General features: G+C 39.5%; 1 long non-coding RNA gene across 2 annotated transcripts; it reads left to right on the top strand.

The window, feature by feature from the left end:
- The first annotated feature begins 1,957 nt into the window (after positions 1-1,957).
- Positions 1,958-5,088, top strand: LOC136310189 (uncharacterized). Of its 2 annotated transcripts, none has more exons than XR_010726527.1 (3): positions 1,958-2,064; positions 2,262-2,408; positions 4,884-5,088. It is a non-coding gene; the product is annotated as an uncharacterized lncRNA (long non-coding RNA). The 2 variants fall into 2 exon arrangements; XR_010726528.1 differs by lacking the exon at positions 4,884-5,088 and adding an exon at positions 3,046-3,222.
- The last annotated feature ends 17,663 nt before the right edge of the window (positions 5,089-22,751 follow it).

The raw sequence follows: 22,751 nt of genomic DNA, 5'->3' as shown, positions 1-22,751 counted from the left end.
TCTAACAATATTTTAAATGTATGCACATCAGTATGTATGCACATCTTTCATAGTTTTAAAAGTTATTTTCACTTTGAGGGGAAAATGTAGCTCTTAACATCAGAAAGTATTTTATCAGGGTTTTGTTTTCCTCAAAGGAAACCACTCATGTGAAGAAAAATTTTATGCACAAAACATAGTCAATTTTATTTATCAGAAGCGATTAAGGAATGGGGCATAGCAGTTAATTAAGAGTAGCTATAACTATGTGGACTCCATGTGGGTACCGGCTAAAGCCACATCAAACAGGGCACTACAAAGTGGCTTTCATCCAAACTTTTAAGACCTTCTATTTTTAATGACTGGACCAAAACCAAAAATAAGCATCTCTGGACTCAGCGTCATCACTAACCCGCATTGCCTGGTTGTAAACGGACTCAATTCCTCCTCCCTTTTCTCACCCACACACTCTCCCAGACTGAAAATGGCCTGGAGGACTCAAGCCAGTGGTGTTCAAGCCGAGTTTCACAAAATTGCTGACTGGCTTGTCAGCAGAAGAGAGAGGGGCTGAGGACCCGTCCTCCATCTTTCTCATCCTGGAATGATGCATAAAGCTTCTTTTGAAAGAAGGGTTTCATGGCAACACCACTACCACCAGCAAGCTGTGAGACACACCCTCATTTTACTAATAGGGAAACTGATGCCTAGGGAGACTAAGTTATTTATACATCAGAATGGAAATGCCAGAATGCAGGCTTCCTGACGCTTGTTTTGTTAGTTACTGTTTCCACAGCACCCTGTAGGTCCCCCACATAAAGCATCTTATGAAACAAGCCACAACAAATCAGACCCAGTGAAAGAGTGTCCTTGTCCCAAATCTGAGGTGTTCGTTTTCTGGCTGAGAAGTAATGAACAGTGTTTCAAATTGTTAAGGTTCTATGGAAGGCAGCAAACCATAATAGAAAACTCCTTAAAGTATCTAACGCGAGACCTCTGAGCAACCATTGTGTTCGATGTCACAAGAGATTTTCATCTTAGTATTTAGTGGCTGGCAGGGGATGACTCAGTGCCATGGAATTTGATTTTAAATTGTTTTCAAATAACTGCACAGGGTCCAGTAGCGTGGAACTTTGGAAGGTGGGGTGGCTTTGGAGATGTGAGTTTTTAAAGCCATATATCAATGGTTACCTCTGACAGTTAACAGGGATTTATCGTGTTCTCAACCTCAATTTTTTCCTAAAAGCTTCCCTGTGCAAGAAAAGTAAATTTGGAATTCATGCCATCTTTGCCTGCCTGGGACCTCAAAATATCTAACCCCATGTACCTAGAAACCGCTCAAGCATTTCTTTCTGGGGACTGTCATTAAATCCCCATTTTCTAGATGGGGATGCAGAGGGTGCAACCGTTGGTCAAGGTCACCCAGTGAGTCAGCGGCAGAGCTGGGAAGGCAGCCCAGACTTTCTGACTCCCTCGCCCGTCCTCTGACCAGCAAACCACACACTCCTGACCAGGATGCCTGTCTCAGCGTTCAGCGGGAGCTGAGTGAAAATGCAATTTATCCATTTCCCTTTCAAACGTTCATATGCCATTTATTTCATCAGCTAATGGGCAAGTCGCTCCAGATCATTTTTCACTCTAAAAAAACTTACTTTTTATTAATTTTTCAAAGAAATGCTATCTTAATTTGGAAGAGCAAGAAAGACTATTTTCTTTTTCCATCGTATCACATTGTGTAACACTGGCATGTGGCCGCTTCCAAAAGCCACAGAAGCTGCTTCCTCTGCCCTGCCGATGGCCGGTTCCTTTGCCAGCTTCTCCATGTGGCCTTCCTTGTACTGGGGTCGGGCGTCCCGTGGTTCCGGGCAAAGGCACGTCCCACGGACAAGCCAGGCCTTGACGTGGCTGTTCCCTCCGCTGCTCTTTGGAATACTCCTTTACCACAGAGAACCCAGGTCTCCTGCCAGCTACACCCCCACATGCCACTTGAAATGTAGTCAGAGGTGACGGTCCAACAGGGCGCCAGCCAGAGTCCAGAGCAACTTGACTGGAGACGAGGGAAAAGCAATACAACCAGGTCTCCTGCCAGTGAGTACCATCTCCTGCCAAAGACCACAGGGTGGGAGAAAGGCTTTTAACACTCTGAGCAGAGGGACAGGCCCCTGGGTAAACTCTCCCTCTTTTTTTCGCAGCCCATAAAGTTGTTTCTCCCAGCGTTTTATACCTGTCATGTTTGATCATAAATATTTCTTCCTCAAAATGAACTAAATTGTTTGCTCCCACAGACCTGTTGCCATATTAGAGACAACTTTCCAGACGCTGGAGTGGAGTTTCAGACCAGCCTGCTCCGTATTCTGCTGGCCGCTGGTCCTCGAGCTCCGTGACGACCTGGCCGGAAGCGCGGAGCAGCACAGAAGTGGGACCGAGGCAGGGTAGGTGTGGTTCAGGTGCGCTCCCGGCTCCTGTCCGCCCTGTGGCCTGGTTAGACCTGCGCAGTCCAGACTAAGCATGCAGGGTCGGCTGAGATTCCCCCAAGTCTCCCCGAAATGTAACTGCCCTCCCAGGAAAGCGCCACACGGGCCTCAGTGCCCAGCACTTGTTCTCCGCCTGTGAGAGAGCTGAGAACTAGAGCTGTTCCACTACATTTCAAGAACAAAGTCCCCATGGACATACAGAATGGTCCCAAATCAGTTTCCCTTAAAGGTTTAAAAGTTTCAGACACTTAAAAACCTGATGCTGCCTGTCTTTCCATCACACATGGCTCCAACAGCATCATGGTATTCTATTTTTCAACTTGTGCTTGATGGCACGAGCCATCAAGCTGTGGTTCCCATGAGAAGAAATAAGTTTGCTTAATGTGATAGCACAAAGGTCCTCCAGGAAGAGTGACAACATAATTTTGTTTACTGTTCACTCCAAGTTCTAAAGGAGTAAACTTCATTAACTTTTCTGATAAAACACAAAGACTTTATTATTTGCCTTACCCATAAAATTAAAAAAGAAAAAAAAACTTTGATGTCCCCAAGAAGTCAGGGATTTTTTTTGAAGTTTCTATATTGCTCGACCCAGGTGATCCGGAGGGCTGAGACGGCTTCACGTGGCCTCTGACCTGCAGTGGGGAACTGCCCGGTCGGCAGTTCTGTGCGGTGCTCGGCACACCAATCCACCCTCCATGCACATTCACGGTCCACCGGGCAGCTGGTCATCCAAACAAGGAGCTGTTATACCCCTGGCTAATGTTATACATTGACACACACATCTATATGTAGGTAAATGTATAGATATATTTTTATATGCATATAGATATGTAGAGATATACATTCATACATAGGTATATATAGATATATTTTTTCCATAGGTGTAGATATACATTTATACGTAGGTAGATACATACATATATTTATACATAGGTATATATACACATATATATTTATACATAGGCATATGTACATTTATACAGGTGTATATCTATATACGCATTTATATAGGTGTATATATACATTTTTCATTCACAAGGTATCAAATCTATCTCATTTAAAGCAGTCAACCAGAAAGTAAGAGATGATGGGCTTGGAAAGACTGAAGTCCCGTTAGGGACAGTGGAGAGGACAAGCCAGCCTGGCCCTCCACCTTCCAAGTCTGGTAGCAGAGCTTTCCCGCCGTGTTTAGGCTTGTGTCTTTTATATTTTATATCTGCAGGGTGAAAATCTGCTCTAGGTATAAAACATCATAAAAGAAAGTATCTGGAAAAATAATTTTTGGAACACTGCTTTCAGTTAAAAAAAAATTAGCTAGAAAACCAAACCAAACCCCTAAATTAGATATTGGAGCAGATTACCTTATTTTTTTTAATGACCTTTTTTATTTCTGCCGAAAGGAAATTGTTGTGTGTATGATTGTGTAAGCAAGCCTGGGCCCCAGCCTCTTGACTGCTCACAGAAATTAAACTGCTTTCAAAGGGAAAAACAGGCAAGACAGCCCAAGAAAAGGAGTTTAAGTCCTTTCACATTCATTAAAATTTATTTGGAACATGATAAATCTTCCCTATATGTCAAACAGTCGTCTTTTCTGCTTTGTTGTAAAAGTAGCATTTGAAGACCTGACAGTAAACAACGATAGGAAAGTTTCCTTCACAGGACTTCCTGGTTCCTCCCCCACGCCCACTCCACCCAATGAAATGGTGTTTACGGTTTAATAGACAGAGTTACAAGGAAATGATGTGAGTGGAAAAGCATAAAGATTTTTAAATCTACAGACTCTAGGAATAAAATTATATTTGGAGGTTGAACTTTAAAAGGCAAGTTTTTTCTTTTTAATTTAATTTTCTTATTGTGGTAATATATATATATATATGACATAGTATTCATTATTTTAACCATTTGTAATATACCATTAAGTAGCATTAAATATATTTACAGTAATGCATAACCATCATTACTATCCATACCCAAAACTATTATCTCCAATAACATCTGTACCCATTAAATAATAGCTCCCCATTCCCCCTCCCCTCAGCCTGTGGTAACCTCTGTTCTACCTTCTTTTTTTATGAATTTAACTATTCTAGGTATCTCATGTAGGTTGAAATCATAAAATATTTGTTCTTTTGTGTCTGATTTATTTTACCAAACATATTTTTAAGGTTCATGTATGTTGTAGCATGTATCAAACTTTTATTTCTAGAAAAAGGAAAATTTTTACCTAGAAAGAATCAGAATTTTTTTATCTATTTTCTTCTTATTTGCAGCCTTTGCTCTCTGGAGCTTGTTAACTCTTCACAGAGGAAACAGGTCTCTGGTTTTACCTGGCTTTGCTCCATTCACCGTCTTCTGAGCACTAAGAAGTCTTTCCCTATTACCTGAGAACCTCAAAGACATTCTAGATATTGTTTTTAATCTTTCTTTCAGATCATCTGGTACTGTGAAATAATGAACACCTGGACAGAAATGAACCAAATGAATGAACCAAATAATGAACCAAAGGACAGGAAACCTTACATTGAGATACTTAAAGACAGCCCCAAAGCATTTTTGGGGGGTGGACCCTCCTTGACCTGAAGGCTTCTTATAACTTCCCTTCAGTAAAATGGGGGGAGGCAGTACAACCATGTAAGCAATGGCATTTAACACAACCCATGATTACAACCCCATGTTTTTATCACCTTTTAGTACAATATTTCCCAACCCTAATGAGCTTAATGTCACCTTTTTACAAATATTTTGTTAATCCCCCTTTAAAATCTTAAAATGAAATTCATAGGCAATATAATCTATGTACCCCATTGCTTATATTTTTAGTATATTTTTTTTAATTTATTGACTTTACAGAGAAAGGAGGTGGGGGGTGAGACATATCAATTCATAGTTGCATTACTTTAGTTGTTCATTGACTGCTTGTCTTATGTACCTTGACCAGGCAAGCCCAGGGTTTTAAATCAGCAACCTTACAGTTCCAGGCTGATGCTCTATCCCAGGGGTTGGGAACCTTTTTGGCTGAGAGAGCCATGAACACCACATACTTTAAAATGTAATTCCATGAGAGCCATACAATGACCCGTGTACGTTAGGCATTATCCAATAAAAATTTGGTGTTGTCCCGGAGGACAGCTGTGATTGGCTCCAGCCACCCACAACCATGAACATGAGCGGTAGGAAATAAATGGATTGTAATACATAAGAATGTTTTATATTTTTAACATTATTTTTTTTATTAAAGATTTGTCTGCAAGCCAGATGCAGCCATCAAAAGAGCCACATCTGGCTCACGAGCCATAGGTTCCTGACCCCTGCTCTATCCTCTGCACCTTCACAGGCCAGGCTGCCTTCTAAAGTCAAAATAATGTGTTAAGCATGATATAAATTTAAAATAACAGAAAAATGATGTCTAATAAAATGATATGTATTCCAATAATACATATCTCAATTTACTTTGAAATAATGACATGGAAAGATATAATGAAATAGTCAGAAGCCGGCATTTAGATGGAGAATCCCCTACAAATTCAGTAACTACAAATATAAACCAAGACAAATGCATTATAAAGATAACTAAATTCCTTGAGCAATTTGGATGCATTTTATTTCTTTTTCTTGTCTGATTGCAGTAACTAGGAAAGGGTTAATATTCAAAATATATAAGAAACTTATATAACTTTAACCTCTCCAAAATATCCAATTAAAAAATAGAGGAGGTGAATAAACTTTTCTCCAAAAATGACATACAGATCATCAGTAGACACATGAAAAGGTGCTCAACATCACTAATCATCAGGGAAATGCAAATCAAAACCACAATGAGATGAGTTGGGCAGTTGGGGAAAAACCCCACATTGATATATTATATCACACTTGTCAGAATGGCTATCATCAATAAATTAACAAACAAGTCTTGGTGAAGATGTGGAGAAAAGGGAACCTTTGTGCGCTATTAGTGAAATTGCAAATTGGTGCAACCACTAGGGAAAAAGGTATGGATCTTTCTCAAAAAATTTAAAATAGAACTACCATATGACCCAGTAATTTTACTTCTGGGTATTTATCTAAAGGTATTCAAAACACTAATTTGAAAAGACATATGCACCCCTATGTTTATTGCAGTGTTATTTACAATAACCAAGATATAGAAGCAACCTAAGTGTTCATCAATAGACAAATGGATAAAGAAGAAGTGATACATATACACAATGGATATATATATACACTCAGCCATAAAAAAGAATGGAATATTACTCAGTAATAAAAGGAGTAAAATCTTACCATTTGTGACAACATTGATGAACCTAGAAGATACTATGTTAATTGAAGTTAGAGAAAGATAAATACTATATGATTTCACTTATATGTGAAATCTAAAAAAAATAAACAAATAATATAAAAACAAACTCATAGATACAGAGCACAAACTGATAGTAACTGGATGAGAAGGGAGTTGGGGAAATGGGTGAAAAATATAAAAGGGAATAAGAAGTACAAATTACCCCCTGACCAGGCAGTGGAGCAGTGGGCAGGGTTCTCAAACTTGGGCCCGCGGGCCACATGCGGCCCGCCCACCAATTTTTTGCGGCCCGCAGACTGGCCCGCAGACTAATCCACGAAGTTTGTTTAGTCTGCAGGCCGCCCAAAATTGGTGGGCGGTCCGCATGCGGCCCGTGGGCCGCGAGTTTGAGACCCCTGGGATAGAGTGTCAGATTGGGATGCGGAAGACCCAGGTTTGAAACTCCAAGGTCCCGGCTTGAGCGCGGGCTCATCTGGTTTGAGCAAGGCTCACCAGCCTGAGCCCAAAGTTGCTAGCTTGAGCAAGGGGTCACTTGCTCTGCTGTAGTCCCCCCACCCCATCAAGGCACATTTGAGAAAGCAGTCAATGAACAACTAAGGTGCCGCAATGAAGAATTGATGCTTCTCACCTCTCTCCCCTCCTGTCTGTCTATCCCTATCTATCCCTCTCTCTGTCTCTGTCACAGAAAAAAAGAAAAAAGATAAGAAACACAAATTACCAGTTATAAAAATAGTCACAGGGATGTAAAGTAAAGCATAGGCAATATAATCAATAATATTATAATAACTATGTATGGTGTCAGATGAGTACTAGACTCATTGGGGCCATCATTTCATAAGGTATTTAATGTCTAATCCAGGGGTCCCCAAACTTTTTACACAGGGGGCCAGTTCACTGTCCCTCAGACCGTTGGAGGGCCGGACTATAAAGAAAACTATGAACAAATCCCTATGCACACTGCACATATCTTATTTTAAAGTAAAAAAAAAAAACAGAACGGGAACAAATACAATATTTTAAATAAAGAACAAGTAAATTTAAATCAACAAACTGACCAGTATTTCAATGGGAACTATGCTCCTCTCACTCACCACCAATGAAAGAGGTGCCCCTTCCGGAAGTGCGGTGGGGGCCGGATAAATGGCCTCAGGGGGCCGCATGCGGCCCGCGGGCCGTTGTTTGGGGACCCCTGGTCTAATCAGTATATTGAATACCTGAAACTAATGTAATATTGTATGTCAACTGTAATTGAAAAATAAATATAAGAAAAGCCCAAATTGAAAAAATAACCTAAAGGTAGAAGTATAACTGGTCTCAGTCTTTTCAGAGGTGGGAAGACAGCAGATAACTCTAAGTGCCTCTTCGAATTCCAGCATAGGTTCTGGAGATACCAGGGCTCCAGGGACCGATCAGGTTGGGAGGCTGCTTGGACGGTTGCAGTTTCTTCCGTCGTTTTCTCGTGCCCTTGCCCACACTATGGGCCTGAGGTCTTTGCCTCTGCCTTTCTCTTTGGACTCTCCGCCTACCACCTTTGCCAAGCTTCATAAACAAAGGAAAGTACATAAACTATTTTACTGTGGCGTGGTGAACGTCTGGGGTTGAACATGCAAATTATGTCCTTACAGCTTCAAAAAAGTTTCAGGTTCTTTCCTCTATTTCATTTTTTCCTTCTAAGTTCACCATTAATTGCAGCCTCCTAACCAAAGCTGCAAGTCTTGGCAAAATTCCCATACCATTAAAATAAACTAACAATTTCTTTCTGTGTGTGTCTCCAATCCCACCTCCAACTTGGTTTCATGCCCACAATGTTCTTGTAGTTGCCTCAACCAAACTTGGTGGCTTCCTGCGTTCTGTGCCCCAGTCATACTGGAAACGGAGCTTTCTGCTGTCCAACACCTCAGCGGCCCAGGTCATCTCTCCTGAGTGGCCAATCCGGCCCATTTCAAAAATTTGTTCTAAAACAGAAAATTCCTTCTGGGCCTCCATAAAGTCTAATTTTTTTTTCTCCATCACTTATAGCAGCATCTGCTCAGATCCTCAAGAAAATTCTATAGACTGAAGAGATGACATCTTATCACTGAGGTCTTTGAGGTACAGAGATATTTATTGATTGACCAAAGTTACACAGCTAATAAATAGTAGATTTAGGAAAATAACGCAGACTTTGGTTTTCTTATTTGTTTTTTATTTGTTTTTGTTTTTTACTTTTAATTCAGCTAATGCTTAGGCATTAGTTCACTAACTCCATTAGAATTAAAACCTGTTTGGTGAAATATTTCATATTTACCTTTTCCATACTCCTTTGAGATTTAGCGAGTCTCTCAAAAATAAAATCAGTTGCTATTCTCATCAGTAAGGTTAGAAAACCCCTCATTTCCTCTCTCTCATCATATCCCCAGAGTGCCTCTGCCCTCCGGATGGTTTAAGGTGCCCTTTCTCTGCCTCCTCCACCACTGTTACTTTTTTGGTATACAGAGAAACCAGTCTGCCACACTAAAAGATCCGCATGGCTTTATTCTGGTAACAAAGGTGTGATAATATTTCTGTTTCATTTCTGAGGCACATTGCTGGCAGAAAAGCACCTTGGACTTGAGACTTCTCAGAAGAGCAATTCCTATCTGTTTCCCACTTCCTGAGGCCCAGCTTTCCATGGGTTCCACTCGGTTCCCGAAACCTGAATCGCTCTAAAGCCCCCTCCCCGCCCAAAATCTCACAGAGACTTCGGAACCCAGGGCTCATGCTGCCTCCTCTAGGCTGCTTTCTTTAACCTCTGGGAGAAATCCTTTCTTGCTCCCATGGCACATCGCCTAAAGCCTGCTGAGCACTTCTTTAGTTCTGCCAGATATTGGAGTTAACTGCTCACAAACATTTGCTTTACGTTCATTCTTGTTAATGCTTTGCCTTAACTGTCCCTCGTTTCTTTGCTCATGACTGTTATCCTATCTCATTGCTTCTTCCTGAATTTAAGTGTCCTCTTACTTCAGTAAAGTCTCTCTAAAAGGATCTGTGGATGGTAAATTTCTTGAGTTTTCTATGTTTCAGTTTGGCAACTTTTGGCTGCAAATCACAAAAATCCCTACTCAAATGGTTTCTAAAAAATAAAGGAATGCATTTATCTTGCTTACCAACAAGTCCTGAGACAGGACAGCGGTGCCTACAAACATATAAAAGGAAAAGTCCTTCTCATCACTCTACTCTGCCGTCTGTGCCCTTCCGTTCTGCTCTGGGGTTAACTCCCTTCTTAGCAATGGCTGCTACAATCCCGGGAACCACAGGCAGACGTGACAATGTCCGAAGGAAGAGCATCTACCTCTTCCCCTCTTGATCTCTTGATCTCTGGAAAGGAAAGGAGACCTTTCACATGAGGTCCCTCTCGGCAGATTTCTCACATCTAATTGGCCAGGATTGACTCACTCAGCCCTTTCGTACCAAACTCGATCAAGGGGAATGGGATTATAGCATAGACTAAGGCAGGGGTCCCCAAACTACGGCCCGCAGGCCGCATGCGGCCCCCTGAGGCCATTTATCCGCCCCCGACGCACTTCCAGAAGAGGCACCTCTTTCATTGGTGGTCAGTGAGAGGAGCATAGTTCCCATTGAAATACTGGTCAGTTTGTTGATTTAAATTTACTTGTTCTTCCTCGTACACTGTTGGTGGGAATGTAAAATAGTACAACCATTATGGAAGAAAGTATGGTGGTTCCTCAAAAAACTGAAAATAGAACTACCTTATGACCCAGCAATCCCTCTACTGGGTATATACCCCCAAAACTCAGAAACATTGATACGTAAAGACACATGCAGCCCCATGTTTATTGCAGCATTGTTCACAGTGGCCAGGACATGGAAACAACCACAAAGCCCATCAATAGATGACTGGATAAAGAAGATGTGGCACATATACACTATGGAATACTACTCAGCCATAAGAAATGATGACATCGGAACATTTACAGCAAAATGGTGGGATCTTGATAACATGATACAAAGCGAAATAAGTAAATCAGAAAAAAACAGGAACTGTATTATTCCATACATAGGTGGGACATAATAGTGAAACTAAGAGACATTGATAAGAGTGTGGTGGTTACGGGGGGGAGGGGGGAATGGGAGAGGGATAGGGGGTGGGGAGGGGCACAAAGAAAACAAGATAGAAGGTGACAGAGGACAATCTGACTTTGGGTGGTGGGTATGCAACATAATTGAACGACAAGATAACCTGGACTTGTTATCTTTGAATATATGTATCCTGATTTATTGATGTCACCCCATTAAAAAAATAAAATTATAAATAAATAAATAAATAAATAAATTTACTTGTTCTTTATTTTAAATATTGTATTTGTTCCCGTTTTGTTTTTTTACTTTAAGATATATGCAGTGTGCATAGGGATTTGTTCATAGTTTTTTTTATAGTCCGGCCCTCCAACGGTCTGAGGGACAGTGAACTGGCCCCCTGTGTAAAAAGTTTGGGGACCCCTGGACTAAGGTTTACCCATTGTCAGGCCAGAAGGTGGGAAAAAACTCCTACCAACTTCCTTCAGAGTTTGCTTCATTGTCTTCTTATCTTTATAGCATGTGAGAAACCTGTGGGTTAACTGCTTTGATTCTCTGGAATAGCTTTTGCTTTTTTTATCTTTATTGTGCCAAAATGTCATCAATTTGTGCAAGCTCTTAGAGGAGGTATGAACCACACCTTCTAAGGTATTACATACGACCTGAAGAAGTTTAGCTTTTGTCCTAAAGACAATGGCGTCATCAAGGCATCTTAATAAGGAACAGACTTTCAGTTTAAATTTTTTTCTAGATATTTTTATTTATTTTAGAGAGAAGAGGGGGGGGGAGCAGGAAGCATCAACTCCCATATGTGCCTTGACCAGGCAAGCCCAGGGTTTCAAACTGGCAACCTCAGTGTTCCAAGTCGGCGCTTTATCCACTGCACCACCACAGGTCAGGCCAGACTTTCAGTTTTAGATGAGTCACTTGGCAGCTGGAAGAAAGAGGTGCATGGTAGGTAGACTGAAGGTAAGGGGACCAGTCAACATCCCATTGCAGTTGGGTAGCAAAGCAAGGTGGGCCCATATCATACATAGCATTGTAACCAAGGCTTGCTTTTATGAACTGGAGAAAGCGCGTATGTTTGCACTGCCTGGTTATGTCATTAAGCTCTCTCACCACCCCTTGTTTGTCAAAACATTGCTTGAGCCAATTTTTTAAAACCAAAATGCTTAGGAATAAGAATATCACATACATTGAGGAAATTTTAATTTAACTTTCCCGAGAGCAGGAAACCAACCTCTTGCAAAGTTCAGCACATTCCTCAAAGCTGCTCTCACTTTCCTGCCTGGCTGAGTTAGGCAGCAAAAGGGCTTTGTTCCTAAGACAACTCCACACAAGGCCCTCCATGCTGCGTTAGCCTCTTCTGCACTGTCTGCCTAAACCTTTGGGATTGCTTGGAAAATGACAAACAAAAACTAGCGAGACTGCTTCTTCTCTTCTCTTTCTCAAAAATCCCACTTAGATATCTGCTTCTATCAATCATTTTATTTCTGCCATCGGCATCTCTAGCCCCCAACTTTCTCTTCTTTGAAAAGAAACATAGACTTTCCCATCAAACTGGATTTTATTTTCTGATGTTTACAGACCTTAATTGCTATTATTCTATTCATATGAAATCTAAGAAAGGAGTAGGAAGGGAGGGGGAGAGAGTGCATCTGATCTAATATACGTCTCTTGGGAGAGGTGCTGAGAGACAGCCACGTACCAAATCTAAAGGTATTTCCTTGTGAAAACATATGACACCATGTATTGAATAAGAGCAAGATTGTGTGTCTAGATTTCAAAAAGATCTTTTTGGCAAAGTTTCAGGATAAGAAACAACGTGAAGAAATAGGAACTGGATAAGTTTGTGTGGATAACATGATTCAAATTTGGCAATACCCAGAGGGCATTGATCAATAAATCACTGACAGTTTGTAAAAAGGGCTCTAGTCTTAACCCTATCCTGTACGTCAAATTTATAATCAACATATGCTATTAATTTTGCAAATGACCCAGTGCATCTAGTGCAATAGCAGGCACTAAGTAATTGCTCAATAAATGTTTGTTGAATTTAATCGAGAGAAAACTGTTGATACTTTACATGACAGAATCAGTTTTAAATTAGTTCATTATGCTGAAAAAAAGCAAAAATATGAATACAATAATATTGAAAGAGGATAGATGAATTTTGTACTCAAATAATCAATGATACAAGTGTAGGATAAAGAAAGCCCAATTTAACATGTGAAAAAAAATAGGGTTTAGTTGACTACAAACCAAGTATGAATTAATAGGTTGCTTTCCTCTCCCTACAAAGTGAATTCAGGCTACATAACATCATAATCAGATCAAGGGAAACAAGAGCCTGTTTGCTGTTGTGGTATTTAGACATCTGGAAACAGGATTTCATATTAGGCACTACATTTTAAGAGAATCATTAATCAAGAGACTGTGTCCAGACTAGAATGGGCATAATGGCCAGGGGCTCCTCTGAGGAAAATGTAAAGACATTCAGATTATTTGCTCAGAGTACATAATGGGATAATGGGAGTCTTCATGAAGCTACTTCACATGTTGAAAAACTACCATAGATGAACAAGATTCAAATTCTACTTCGTTGCTCTAGAGGGCTTGGCTTAACTAAGCTAAGCTTAATTTAGCTCAACTAGGATCTTGAAAGAAGTAAGAACAAAGTAAATTTTGGCTATAGATAAGAAATAATCCTTTTCCAGATAAAATTTCCAAGAACTAAAACAGTGATTGCTCGAAAGTAATACCAAAAAATCAGATTACTTTTAGAGAGAATTATAACATAGTTTGTTTGATTTTTAAAAGTATTCTGGTTTTTATTTTGAAGTCCCTTTCTTTTCTAAGAAACCTGACAGTGATCATAGTTAAATTGTCTGAAAGCAAAAGACAAATAGTGTGAAATCACCATCAACCAATTAATCATCGTTCAGACCAATATGATCTATGGATTTAAAAAAGATTAATTCAGTGAAACCCCACAAGTATTTTCTTAATTGCTTCTTTTGTAGTAGGCACTTTGTAGGTGCTGACTTTATAATTGAATAGGGCATAGTGCTTGACCACAAGAAGTTTACAATTTTGTGGGGAAGGGTGACCTAAGTAGATAACTTCGATATGTTTGCTACAACAGTGCCTGCACATAGTTGGCACTTATATTAGTTTCCAGTTACTGCTGTGACACATCGTCAAAACTTAGTAGTTTAAATCATCACAACCCTATTATCATAGAGGGGGTCAGAAGCCCAAAATGGGTCCCACCAAGCTAAAAAGACAGTATCAGCAGGGCTGGTTTCTTCTAGAAGCTCTAGGGTAGAATCTGTTTCATTGCCTTTTCCAACTTCCAGAGGAAGACACTTGTATTCCTTGGCTTGTGGCCCCATTCTTCCAGCTTCAAAGTTAGCAATGACAAGCATAGTCATTCTCACACTGTCATCTGCCTGATCTTCTAGCTTTTGCTTCCCTCTTCCACACTTAAAGATGCTGCTGTTATATCGGGCTGACCCAGATAGTGCAGGATAATCTCCACATCACTGGGTCTGCTGAATAGCCATGTTGGATTTAGTACAATATTGTCATATATTCTCATTTGTCCAGTGAAGCTACAGATCTCAATATTTATATATAAAATATCAAAAATTATAAACTGTCAGCTCTTTAACTCTTTTACACTGTCTATACTATCAACATCTGTGGACCAGATGTGTTCCATAGGTTGCTAGTTTGCAACCTCTAGTCTAACATGAAGAGAGGATTTGACTAATTAGTCAGCAATTCTTCACCTGGAGTTCAGGAAAGAATTCAGGAGTCTGTGAACCAAAATGAAAAAAACATACATCTTTATTTTTATTTATATAATTTATATATCTTTTATGTATCTACTTATCTCCTTATATTGAATAATTGGAAATAAATTATCTGTTCTAATTTTACTAATCTCTAAAAGAAATTTAATACCTCCCATAATTTATGAGTATGGGAGAAGACAAGATGGCGCTGGAGTAGGCGGACGTACCAACATCCACCTCCCAGAACCAAAGTGGATTAATTTTAAGAACTATCATCTGGAAAAACCAACTTTGGACTAAACTAAGAGGACTCTTCAACCAAGGAACACTGAGGAAGCCACACTGAGACTGGTAAGAAAAGCGGAAATGCAGAGAGGGCTGCCCAGCTCCCCGGAGTGAACGGCAGCTGGGAAAGACTCGCTTGGCGGGGAAGTGAGTTTAGCAGAGAGGGGAGGGTCCTGAGTCCCAGGAACAAAGCCCCAGCCTGCAACCCCAGAGCCTAGAAGAGGCGTAAGGACAGTATTTAGCTGGAAACAAGTCAGGATACTGTTTGTGAGAAAGAGTCTGATTTCTCAGACCCAGGATTCTTCTTAAAGGGATCGCGCAGAGCACCTCTCTAATTTATGAGTATGAACAATATACCAAAGTAGTGTTAGGAGTATCTGTAACTGTCACCCATGAAAATGACAAATAATTTTATATCACATTACAGTGTTAGAGCATCTCAAGTATCTTATAAAGAAGTACATGTAATATGATATCATGAATTTGCATTTATTTTGATATTTTGATAACTGTATTTCATTATATTTGGTTACCTTTGCAATGCTGTTTCACTTGACAAATTTAAAATATTATTTTGAGAATGGTTCCAAATGCTTCATAAGATTTCAAAGAGGCCCATGGTACATCATACACACACACTCCAAGAACCCTTGAACCAAATGAGGGAAATGAAGGAAAAAGGTAAGGCAAATGACCACTCCAAAGCCGACACTCAAACTGTACCTCTTGGTTTCCTCTTTTATAAAATGTCAGTATATACCCAGCTGCCACCTGTCAATCCCTAACTGTCTCCTAGGCCTCTGAGGCACCGCAGTCAGTCTACTTTCAGCGACCAGAAGTGACTGAAGCTTGGTGAGAACCAACAGCCTGCTGGTGTTAAACTCTGTTATTAAAGTGAGCTGCCCTAGGAACCATGTTGTGTTCAGTAAGTAGGTCACCCCGGAACTGCAGCTGTATAGTTAAAGATGGAGGGTGTTGTTGTGTAGATCTTGCAGGAGCAAGGAGCTTCTGATTGTTTTCTTACCATCTGTTTCACCAAAGCCGCTCTTCACCGATGGATGATGGCTGGTCCTTTTGCAGGTTTGGGAGATGTGTTTGGCCTGTCCCCCATCTGCGCTGTCTGCTCTGCTTGCTGCATTTTGCAAATCTGAGCTCAGTTGTGGGTTTATTTCGTTCCAGGAGACTGGGGTTGGCTTTTCACATTCCTAGGTCTCGTGTGTCTGAAGACCTTCAGTTTGGCTTTACCAATGATTCTATGGTGTAACACTAGCTTCTGAATGGTAACTTAAGTTTGGTAATAATAATAAAACAGAAATAAGGAGCTATCAGAGATTATTAGTACTGGCGTATGAATTAAACCATATTGCAACAAATCTGTTTCAAGGGTAATAATCTTAGTTTGGCCAGGATTGAATTCGAAACCTCAGCCTCGCTGGCATTTCCCACATCCACTTCCTCTAAATATGAAGATTTCCAGATTGACTTAGATGATGTATACTCCTAACTAGTCTTCAAAGCGTCCTCTACATGGAAGTCATTCATACCAAGCTCCGTTTCCAATGTCCTGATAGTGTTTGAGTGCCAGGCAGTTAAATACTTCCAAAGTTGTAAATATAATGACCCCCACACCTGTCTGTGGTCCCCATCAGCAGAGATACTTGTTTCTTTTGTGCATGGTGGTGGTTCTAACCTGGCACATGATAGGTGTTCAAAAATTAGTTTGTTTAGTAAATTAATGAATCAATGCAACACAAATAGGTATAATCACAATGCTTACTTCAGAGATTATTGAAAGGATTAAGATACCATGTCAAAACATAAACTCATAAATCCTATACAAGTGAATATATTGGACTCACAAATGTCATAAATTATGGTTAATCCCACACTCTCCCTTCATGTTTTGTTCAACAAAAAATGTAGAAAATACATTTATAGCAACTCTAATAGTGTTTGGTTGTATAAAAACTTGTCTCTAAGCAAAATTGTGTATTTAGCACGCTGCCATTTCACTCTCTTATCAATGGTACCCTATGTAGGGACCCCCAACTTCCAAGGGTACAAAGCCTCACAAAATGTTTTACATTGGATACCATTAGTTTTGAAGATACTCCCATCCTTACTCCAGACACTGAACATTTCTTAACATTGCCTCACCACCCTCAGAACTTATCTTTCCTACGAGCTATTTTTTCTCAGCTTTACCACGCTAACCTGAAAAGCTCTATGTACGTGGATGTGTCATCAGCAGGCTATTGTTGAATGTAACTTCTTCCTTGGATGGTGCATGTGCCTTTCATCAGATACTTCAGCTATCCTGGCAAAATGATTAGGAGAATATTGGCCCTTCAAGATCATTTCATGTTACACCACGTTGGTAGCTCTTGACTTCAACTGTCTGTAGATCCAACTCTGGAAACATGCGGAAGCTTATTTTGCCTCTTCTCCACTCTGGTGCATTGGGAGACTTGAGCAATTGCCCCGCCCCACCGTGCCTCGGTCTCTTTATCTATAAACTAAAAAAGGAAGAGGGCAGTACTCCAGATAATCTAGTCCTTTCTGTACTTAAAAGAGCAATGATTCTAAGATTATCTGTACTAAGCTACTTACAAAATACACCAGGTTAACAGAGAAATCAGTAAGAGATGCTACTGTTTTTCTCACCCTCACTTTACATCACATTCTAATGAAAATAGAGTAGGAGTCAAAAGGTATTATATATAATGTATATTGTGTATAATATGTATGTAATCTTACAGTGCATAGGCTTTATGAATGTAATAAAATTTTTGACCCACCTCACATTCTGCAAAGAGAACTATATAAATCTTACTGAACTGGAGAATACATCCATGCAGTGCATTCTGATCATTACTTTTATTTCTTCCACTTTCAGGATCTGTGATACCTAGAATACCTGGAGTGGTTCTTCAATCCACTTATTACTGGCCACACGTTCTCTTGCAGGTTTCAGCATGTCTAGTCTGAGCTGTTGAGTCCTCAGTCATGTCAGGGTTGTCATCTTTACTACACATCAGTGGGAAAGGAAGGTCTAAATTCACATTGCTTGTGGAGGAATTACTTCCTACTTGAGATCCCTTCAATTTTCAAAAGCTTGGACACCGTGATACTTCCTACTAAATAATATTAGGTATGCTGGTTGCAAGATAAACTTGGAATGCTAGGTGCTTATATACATTTATGTTAATAAGAATAAGGTTAAATTGCTGCATTCAAAGAGACCCTGGCAAAAAAAAAAAAAAATCTTAGGTGTTTTAAAGAAATAAATAGACTTCTTCGTCAGATACCAGCCTGAGTGAGGACTGCCAGTGGGTAATTTTGCCGTATGGTGATTACTCAGAAACCCAGGCTGTGGCTCAGCTATCCTAAATGCCTGCCCCTTAGTAACAGCCTAAATTTCATTTATGAGCTTAAAAATAGACCACGGACTGGTAATTTTATTACCCTGTAGTTTAAAATGTGACCCATAAATGGACTTACCTCTTCACCCTATAAATTTGTCCCTTTCTTTTTTTATTTTTTTAATCAAGTCATGGTGACTGTGTTTACATGTCATGTGTAGTGGGCAAAGTTGGTAAAACATACAGAATTCTCTATCAAAGGCCAAAGAAATGAATCTGAAGGCTTTTTTTTGTACTATATATACAATTGTCTTACTCAAAAAAAAAGTCAAGGATGGAAAATAAAGGTCTAATTTTTTAATGTCTTTTGGCAGTCATGTTACTACACTGATGTCAGGCTGTCCTTTCTGTAGAGAGAACTAAACTTTAGAACATAAATAAAGGAATGCGTTCTCTTGTGCTCCATTTTTGTTGATGCTGGTTTTTCTTCTGAATAAAAATAAAGCCTTTTCCCCCTCATAAGTAGTGACTTTCAATTGGCCAAAAAAGAAAAAAGAAAAACACAGCAATGTGTTGGCATATGCCGGAAAACAGTGGTGACTGTTTTTATTTTTATAGTGCATTGTGCAAGACATGTAACAGAAAAAGTTTGAGAGACTGCTAAGAATAAAACGTTTTCAAAGTCTCTGGCTCCTTTATAAAAAATTACTTAAAGGATGATCAGCATTCATTTCTAAGATATAAATAGAAAGCCAGGCAAAAAAAATAAAGTCAGCTTATAAATGAGCATATTTACCAAAACCCAGAAAATTAAAAAATAAAAAAAGCATGCTATTCACATTCACAGAATATAAAATGTGTTTGCTGCTCTGCGGACCATGATATCCCATTGGCTAAAACTGTCACATGGTTTCGCTGTGGAGCTAGGTCTCTTGGGCAAGTATTCCCACCACAGCTGAGCAAACACCCTGGAGGTCTGTGTAGCTCAAGACCATCACAAGGTCTGCGGGAGGAAGGGAGGGCAGCCACCCTGAGGCATCCCACGCAGTGGTTCCTGAGAATGAAATGGTCGCAGGGCGCCAGGATCCTCGTGCTAAAATGGACTCGCAGATCAGCAAGGTCCATTCTCAGCCTCCCGCGCTCTGGTTGAGCCTAAGTCTGTCAGCCCACAAGGCTCGGTGCTGAGACCCAGCGGACTGTTCCTATTCCTCAGCCTCCCGTGGCTGTCCTCAGTAGTTTTGGCCCAGATCATTTCCTGCTACATTTCCTTTACTATTGCCATTTAGAAAATTGTGAAGGGGCATGAAAAATAGTACTGCAAGCCAAATATTGCACCCTGTTTGCAAAGACTAGTCTGGTATCCTTAAGATTAAAGAAAATTAATAGTTTTGCTTGTAATTTCAAATGCCAACCTACAAATTTGCAAGAAACGAAAAAGACCTCAGGATGGTTGGTATAGACCAGTGGTCCCCAACCCCCGGGCCGCGGACCGGTAACGGTCCGTGGGCCATTTGGTACCGGTCCGCAGAGAAAGAATAAATAACTTACATTATTTCCATTTTATTTATATTTAAGTCTGAATGATGTTTTATTTTGAAAAATGACCAGATTCCCTCTGTTACATCTGTCTAAGACTCACTGTTGACGCTTGTCTCGTAAGTTCAACAATTATATTTTAAAATACCACAGTTTTCACATCGGTCGCATAATTTTATTTTGTGTATTTATCCGTCCTACCCTAAAGGCCAGCCTGTGAAAATATTTTCTGACATTAAACCGGTCCATGGCCCAAAAAAGGTTGGGGACCACTGGTATAGACTACAATATGGTAGAGACCAGGAAGAGGAGTTATATAAAAGCCTGAAGGGAAAGGGTCCCTAATTAGAAGCTGTGACTCCGATGTTCCATCTTGAAGGCATTGGGCTATAGTTAAGGCCTTTCCATGACACAAAACGGTGAGCTGAGGTTAGTTATACAAATAATCCTTGCTTATGTTGAGTCCGTAAAAATTGATTACACCAAAGAGTAGTGTTTAGTGTGTATTATTAAGAAGAGTTACAATGCAGCCTGATGTCTTGTAGTATGGCATATCAGCAGAAGTAGTTGCAAATGAAGGTTATCAAGTCACAAATAATTAACGCAAAATACTCTTGGCAGGTAATTCCACCAGAGAGCAGTCATCGTCATCTTCTCTGGCCTGTGCATGCACGTGCCCCAGCACGCGTGCACACGCAGAGCGCTCAGCTAGGTCTAAACCAGGGGTCCCCAAACTTTTTACACAGGGGGCCAGTTCACTGTCCCTCAGACCGTTGGAGGGCCAGACTATAAAAAAACTATGAACAAATCCCTATGCATACTGCACATACCTTATTTTAAAGTAGAAAAACAAAATGGGAACAAATACAATATTTAAAATAAAGAACAAGTAAATTTAAATAAACAAACTGACCAGTATTTCAATGGGAACTATGCTCCTCTCACTGACCACCAATGAAAGAGGTGCCCCTTCCGGAAGTGCGGGGGGGGGGGGCGGATAAATGGCCTCAGGGGGCCGCATGCAGCCCACGGGCCATAGTTTGGGGACCTCTGGTAAACAGAGGAAGGTGAGTGAGGAGAAATGAGTCAGGAAAAAGTGGGGGCAGAACCGAAAATCAAAACAAACTTACACTTGAAATAAAGTGATTAAATTGCCAAGAATGGCCCTCACACTTCCAAGTAATGCAAGAACAGGAACTCTTTCCAAAGCGCCCTGTAGAATAAGGAAGTCATTTTACTGTCCGAAATACAACAATATACACAACACTAGTCCTCCTTACTAGTCATAATAAAAATTACTTGAAACATATACAGAATGAAGGAAAGAATTTTGGTTGTGAATTTGAGAATTTGAGAAAAGAGAAATTATTTACTCCAAAGACTGAAAATCTATCCAGCATATTTATATCATATATACCTTTACCTTAAGATCTTGAAATTATTTGAACTTCTTGCAAATATTTTAGTAAACAGACTGTAAACATTTACATTATTGAACATATGTTTAATGGAGAGAAAAGGACAGCAAAAAATTTCAAGCTGAGGCATATTTGGCATGTTCTGTGTAGAATAATACTGTTTGGAAATTTGTAGGCTAGATTTTAAATCAATGTATGTTAATAAAGTCACTTTAAGTGTTGTCATTATATGCAGTTAATTAAGTTAAATAAGCTTATAAACTAAACTTTCCTTCTTTTACAATAGAAAAACCTGGAAATTAGCACTTTAACTGACAGCTCAATTGTAACATCATCCCTAGTAAGGAGATGAACCATTGTTTAGTACTTCTTGATGTGATGTTATGAGAAATATCTAGCATACTTCATATATGTGTGTGTATATATATATATATATGGTTTTTTAAATAAATATTTAACCTGACTATAATCACAAGAAAACAAGCAAGTAAATCTAGATTAGGGAACATTTTCTAAAATAATTGACTCTGACCTTTCAAAAATGTAAATGACATAAAAGACTAACAGGAATGGGTACCATTCTAGATTGAAGGAAACTAAAGAGATATGACAACCATATGTAATATAGACTATTTTATTGGCTCTTGAAAAAAAAAACACAATAAGGGGTATTTTGTGGATAGTTGGAGAAATTTGAATAGGAATTATTTTTTAGATGTTATTGAATCAATATTCAATTTTGTGGGTGGTTTTGTAAGAAAATATTTTCATTGTTAGGAAATACATGCTGAAGTATTTATGGGTAAAGTGTCAAGTTGTTTGCAAATATATAGAGAGATACATATAAGAGAGAGTGTGTGTGTGTTTGTGTGTGTGTATGTGTGTGTATAGACAAGGAGAGATAAAAGCAAATGTTGCAAAATGTTAACAATTGGTGAATCCAGGTTAAGAATATATGAGCTTTCATTACACTATTCTTTCAACTTTTTAGTGGATTTGGTATTACTACTAAATAGTAGGTAAGGTCTAGTTCTCTTTTTAGAACTATTTCAGGTCACAAATGAAGAAGGAATGATAGAATTAGACCATCTCCATTTTGTAATTGTTAATATACTCTTGGATCTAAGCATGAAGCATCAATGGCCATAAGGAAAAAACAATCAGATACCATGTGCCTTTTGAAAGGACACACCACTATTATAAAGTGTCTTGACAAAAATGTTAAACCTGAAACTGAGGAAACCTCTAGGTCAGCTGTTCTCAAACATCAGCAGAATCAAAATCATCTGGAAGGCTAATTAAAGCACAGATTGCTGAACCACCAGCCCAGAATTTCTGATTCAGTAGGCAAGGATAAGGTTCAAAATTTTTCATTTCTAACAAGCTCCCCATTAATGCTGAGACTGTGATCCAGGACTACCCTTTAGGAACAAGCTCTCGATCAACTTTCTAATTTACTGGAACTACAAATGACAGAGAAATATGTCAAACAAATCCAGACTGTGGGAAAGTAAAGGAAAAAAATACTCTAGTTGTTAAATCAA

This window comes from Saccopteryx bilineata, chromosome 7, assembly GCF_036850765.1.
Source record: "Saccopteryx bilineata isolate mSacBil1 chromosome 7, mSacBil1_pri_phased_curated, whole genome shotgun sequence".
In the NCBI taxonomy this organism is placed as follows: Eukaryota; Metazoa; Chordata; class Mammalia; order Chiroptera; family Emballonuridae; genus Saccopteryx; species Saccopteryx bilineata.
The sequence above is the reverse complement of the archived record's forward strand: the minus strand, read 5'-3'. Positions and strand labels throughout refer to the sequence as shown.